The 6,248-nt window shown below is 45.5% G+C and overlaps 1 non-coding gene across 1 annotated transcript; it reads right to left on the reverse strand.

Moving 5' to 3' along the window:
- Positions 1–5,971: 5,971 nt before the first annotated feature.
- On the reverse strand, positions 5,972–6,044 carry trnak-uuu (transfer RNA lysine (anticodon UUU)). The gene has a single exon. It is a non-coding gene; the product is annotated as a tRNA-Lys (tRNA).
- Between the last annotated feature and the right edge of the window lie 204 nt (positions 6,045–6,248).

Consider the following 6,248-nt stretch of genomic DNA (forward strand, 5'->3'; position numbering starts at 1 on the left):
GTCGGACTTCCTCTTGCTCTCTCTTGCGAAAGAGAGGAATCTTGACGTGGTAATCCCTGTCAGTTACTTCCTGCTTTTCCCATCATTAACGTTTCCCTCGTCAGTCCTGATTGCATCATATTCTTGTAGCAGCAGCAGCAGCAGCAGTAGCACGACGTCTGTGCATTCCTACCGTCAGATTCAGGGTGAGAAATACTCCGGGGATGCACCAACAACACCAAACCACTTTGTATACAACTCTCCATAGCGGCGTGCTGTGATCCAAAGCGTCTGACACGTGTGTTGTTTCCTGCCTCGTGCTCTGGTGGGAAATAACACCTCCTCCTTCAGGCTTTGTCGAGCTTGAACTTCAGCAGCGTGTCGTAATGAGAGCTTTATGTTCCTGCTGCCTTTCCCTATCCTTGTAAGAATATTTGTTATTGATGGCTGGTGGGAATACAATTCCATATGTTCATTCCCTTATTGATGGGACATTGGGAACGGCAACACTTGATAATGAGTTTTCTGTACAAGGCGGAGAACATGCAAGTCAGCACTCTTTGGTGTCATTATGCGGCAGAATTAAAGGTAATCACTCAAAGGCTTGTTGGAAATGTGTGAAGCTCGTTGCTATTTCCATTAGTGAATTGTTTTAATGAATTCCATCATCATATTGAGATATTATGAGTGTGTCATGTTGTGATCGGAGCTCCTGAATGCTTTTTCTTTATTGTCTGATCAGCTGATCAACCTAAACATAATATAAGCTGGCGACAATCTGAAGAATCCAGCTTTTGTCGCAATGTCACAGAGAGAAATAAAGGTGAAGTCGGACCTATAGCACGTCTAGAAGGGGTGTACAGCTGGTTTTAGGCTCAAAGATGTTGTGCTCATGGCTGCTGGGCCTCTGTGTTTGCTGCTGGCGCCACTCTTCAATTTTCAGTCATCTGTGTGCTGTGAACCAGCGTTTATCCTCTCTGAGTCTCCAGACCAGCTCATCATGTGGTTTCTATCTTGGTTATATCAAATATGAGCTCGTCTGGCTGAAACTAAAGCAGCTAAAGAATCCAGAGGAACATCATCTGCTCCTGGGCGTCGACAAAGCATCACCTTGGTGCGACGTGCAGTCCCAGATCATAAACACGAGCTATAGCCTCAGAACACCGACATAGAATTGAATCAACACCTGTGTGACTCCATCATACAGAGAATAAGTGTGCGTGTTTCCTACATGTTACATTAGATTCCAGACGTGTTGCTATTACGTACTTTGTGTTTGCAAACCCAGGTGGTCAGGCGCGGCACAATGGACAAGGTCAAGATCAGAAATACTGCATGTTTCATCCAAAACATTTAACCCACACAACCTGCTGCGGCGAGCTACAAGGTAAAACCTTGAGCCGCATCCAAATATACCACCAGACTTTCTCTTGCTGCGGCGAGCTACAAGGTAAAGCCTTGAGCTACATCCAAATATGCCATCAGTCTTTCTCTTCAATGGCACAAACATTTACCTGTATTCCCTCAAAGCCCTATTATCCAACATGTTTTCCACTTGGAAGCAGCATAACGTGCTGTAGGTGCTCTGGCTGGCGTTGTGGCTGTGAGAGAAACATTTCAGTACCATTTAATGCAGAAGTGCTTACACGCATCTACAGCACAGGAGCTAAGTGCGACTGTTGTGTGGCTCACATCACAGGATTACAAGGCAGAACCCCAGCACGGCTCATTAATTGCAAATGAAATGTTAAGTAAACACGGTGAAACGGCCGACTCCCCCTTACTTTCTACTGCAGCCACGACTGAGCGATGAGTCATCTTTGAGACATGAGAGGTGCATGACAATTACTGTATTGTTACAGTGCCGCTCCAGGAAAACAGCCCCATAATGATTCAATCAATACTGGCCTTTGTCTTAACTTTACAAACCCAGCATCTTTTCAAGGGCGCCTTCCGCCCCCGCGGGATCGCTCCAGAGGCATATCCAGGCAGACGCTCCGCTCTCCGGTGCTCCGTGCCCGCCCATACAAACAAAACCTAGTGCCCCGCTTATGTTATGTAGAGCGAAGTGCTTTGTGTTGGGCCTCACGATCGCCCTGGGCAGCTGGTGTTCTCACAGACCACTGCATGGAAAATGGGCTGATTTGAGGATTTAGTTGCCCGTAGTGGATTTCTCACACCGAGCTTATTGGGGCCGGAATCACTTTGATATGGACGTGGGCAAGATTAACAGCACATTTTAGTGCTGGGCTCTCAGTTTTGTTAGTTTGTAATCCGCCATGCTGCCTTTTACTGTCTACCAGCTCCGACAAAGGCAGGTCCATTTACATAACGCTATTTACATATTTGCATTGGAGCTGTAGATCTTAAGGTCTGATGCGTGTGTTGTTGTGATGGTTTAGTTTCAGACATCAAGGTCATGGTGTCATCATCACAGCAGCAGCAGGTAAACAAAGCAAGCGTCCTATTCTCTGACGTGCTACTTGTGTTTGTCTAACATATTGCCATAGTGAATGAAAGTATAGGAGCGGAGCAGTTTCATCCACGAAAGGAGAAAGAAAGGAAGACATCTGTTGTGTAGCAGCTTTTGTTCATTTCACAGTAAATGAGAAACACCGAGTAGCGGCTTTTTTCCGAGGCTCCGCGTGATTTGCTGGTGGTCTGACACAGCAAGCGTTACTAAAAGTTTTGATACTTGGATGAGTGTGTTATACTCTGAATGATGATGCGGCTGCCTCACAGCTCATCAGCACTCTGGGCACCTCCTTTGCTTATCTTTGCATAACTACACATCCTGGTCATGTTTCCTTTCTCCTCCTGACCATCTGTTCCCTGCTGCCAATCTTCTGAGCGTGCCAGCTTACGCCTCGACATCCTCCCCCTACTGAGACAATCTTAGTATTGATATCAAATTCTCTGGCCGTCCTTTTCTCTCTCTCTCTCTCTCTCTCTCTCTCTCTCTCTCTCTCCCTCTCTCTCCCCCCCTCCCTCTCCGTCTCTGTTGTCTGCCTCTCTGATTAACACACTCATCATGCCGTACAGTGAGAGAGCAGCAAATGTGAAAGCTGTTGCAGGTTTTTCCTCCCTCACACGTCTTACATGTTTATACTGTCCGCATCTGCCTACTTACTGCTTATATGAATTGGATAAGCAGCTGTTGTGTCAGATCTGAAGACGACGCCACACACTAATTATATTGTTTCAGTATTGAATGATAAGTAACGAGCCCAGGCGAGGTCATTCCTACTCCTCGGAGCGGTTTTATAGCCACTTCTGACTGGAGGTGTTTTATCCATGATTCACAGAAATCTTTTCTCCACAGCCGATATCTCATATAAAACAGGTCCCACATCTTCTTTTATGTGTTTGCAGAGGTGAAAGTCAGACACAAAGCAGAATCAGACAAGTCGGCTGCTTGCTAGGCGAGTTAACAGCTGCAGCCAGCCAATACATTGTTATTTTGTACAACACAAACTGAACTGAAATTAGTTCCGAGGATGTAGGAAAAGAACGACGGAGTTATATTCTCCCTCTCTCCTAATGCTTCAGACTCAAATGGATGAACTACTGAGCCTTTCTGGCACAAGTATCAGGGCCTCTGCTCTCCCGCTGACGCACCAAAACTCCACGCAGGAATCATTAATCTTGCTCTGAAAAGTCAAATGTTGGCTGTTTGAGAAGTCTATTGTGCCGTTCAATTCAAAGAAAGTAATGATGGCACCAGTGGTAATAATACCTACTCTTACAGATCAGTCAATCAGCAGCAATTTTGATAAAAGACGAGTCATTTCAAGTACAGAAAATTCAACAATAGCACATTTCAGCTTCTCCTGTGTGCTTTCTCTCTCTTTCACTTCATTGTAAACTGATTCCCTTTGGGTGTTTCCACCGCCGCCGTGCAGACAAAACAAACAGTCTGAGCTTCACCTTAACCTCTGGGAGCTGGAGACAGACATTTGTCACCGGGCTTTGACATATTTTCTGATAAAGATTTCTATCAGAGGATTTGAGTTTGGGGAACGGGAAGGGAAGGGAAGAGGGAGCGCGGCGGGGAGAGAGGAAGCATTTCATGTAGCACAGTTACACCAGATAACAAAGGAAGGAAAAGGGGACACAGACGTATAATTTAAAGAAACGGGTGCTTATTGTATCGCACGCAACCGCCAACAGGTAATGAACGTCTCACACTTTTTTTGAAACAAGAATACCAAAATATCTATGCGCCACCTCACCAGCAACTCGAAGAAAAATGACAGAAAAGTCTTTTGTGTGTGTAGGTGTGTGTGTGTGTGTGTGTGTGTGTGTGTGTGTGTGTGTGCGTGTAGGCGACATGATGAGGAAGTTACAGACACCGGCGTCTAACGGCAGAACGTAGTGTGAACATGAGACAGGTCGGCCTATTTCCAGCTAAAATCTAATATACAATAACTGTTCTGAAGGGAGAAGTGGAACATGGAAACTTCCTCAATTGAATAATAGAATAAATCATGAGAAATTGAATTGAATCATCTATAATAACAACGTTCATTAGCCGGAGCCCGAGATAAGGCCAGGATTTAAGAGCATGTGACCTTATTAATGCTTAAGCACAGATTGAGCTCCGCTGTTGTTTATGTGGACGCCCACAAAGAGAGAGTATGTGTGTGTGGTTGTCGAGTGTGTTGTCTGCTTAAAGCTCAGCCGCTGTGTTGTGCAGCTGCAGCCTGTATCTATTGTTTGACTGGCCACCATTTGCTCTTTCAGCTCAGCTCGACTCCAGTGTATTAAGAACTGTACTGCTGCCTCGGGCTTTTAAGAGAATGACTAATACACTCTTTGCAAAGCACTGAAGGACTGCTGTAAAACATCTCATCCTGAACAGACTGATGCATGCGGCTGCAGTAACACATTTAACACACACCAGGCTGGCCGTTCTGCTGTGCTCACACCGCCGCCGTTTGTATACACGAGCTGCATATGTTAAACAGTTGTGCCCCCCTAAAATCCAATTTTGTTTATGAGGAAAAGCTCAAACTGATACATAATTCATACATAAATGAAACTTTGATCAGGATTAAGCAATCACCAGCTTTTCTTGCATCAATGTAAACATATCTGATGTTAAAGGAAGTGATGGTTGCGTAGGAAATGTGCATCACATCAGTGAAGCTCATCTTCTTCATGTTCATCTTACACATTTAAAGGGACAGAGTCGTCGTAGCGACCTCTCCTGCACCTGCTCCTTTGTCACATTAATCACATTTCATTACTGAATTATTATTCTCCACCTGTCCACCAGCTGTCACCTGTCCACCTGACACACACACACACACACCTGCACCCAAACCCCCCATCAGCCTCTAAGTACAGAACAAGATCGCGCCAACAGCAAAGGCTTCAGGGTCCAGGGTCCAGTTCTCATTGTTTCTGTGGGTAAAAATCTATAGCGCCCCCCTGAGGGCTGAGGCTGAAGTGACGTCCTGGCTCAGAAATGAATGAGCGTGAGGCTGGGATGGAGTGGTTGGATTGATGGGAGCGGGGGGAGAGAGAGAGAGAGGTGGGGTGGGGGGCGACCAGTAATCTTCAATGACTGGTTGACAACGTGCTGTAGTTTGTTATGTGTGTGTCTGTGTGTGTGTGTGTGTGTGTGTGAACCATTGTACCAGCCTGTGTGATGATGAATGAAGTGGGAATGTTTTCAGTAATAGCTGTGCGGAGATGGAGGAGGAGATGATGCCTGACCCTGGATTGCTTTGAGCTGGCGCGTGATGGTCCTGGCTCACGCTGTGGACTGTGTTATCTGATGCCATCTTGTTCCTGACCGCAAGCCAGCCTTTGGACCACAGCACTGAAATCCCACGCATGCGCTTGGATTTCCGTTCAGTAGTTTTCTCTGACTTTAAGAGGGAAATTTGAGAACTTTTAACCTATTTGGAAACAGAATGTGTAGCAGTTTGTGATCTTTCAGAATCTTTTTCCATGTTGTCTCTACTCACAATTAAAAGCTTCTTTTCGCCCGAACAGGGACTTGAACCCTGGACCCTCAGATTAAAAGTCTGATGCTCTACCGACTGAGCTATCCGGGCCCTGAAACCACCATATGTAAAGTAACGACAGATACAAACCTACACAAGCGTCATTGTTGGTAATTGCAGTTTAATGCAGGATGCTACATTGCATTTGTGTTTGAATCATCATGAAGAGACTTTTGCCTTTAACACACCAAATTTTGTGGCCCTATTTACACAACACATACATGAAATGGTTTAATTTCTCTCTTAGTTGTCATG

The sequence above is a fragment of the Genypterus blacodes genome, unplaced genomic scaffold (assembly GCF_046128005.1).
Source record: "Genypterus blacodes isolate CSIRO-AG114 ecotype Tasmania unplaced genomic scaffold, CSIRO-AGI_Gbla_v1 ptg000032l_1, whole genome shotgun sequence".
Classification (NCBI taxonomy): Eukaryota; Metazoa; Chordata; class Actinopteri; order Ophidiiformes; family Ophidiidae; genus Genypterus; species Genypterus blacodes.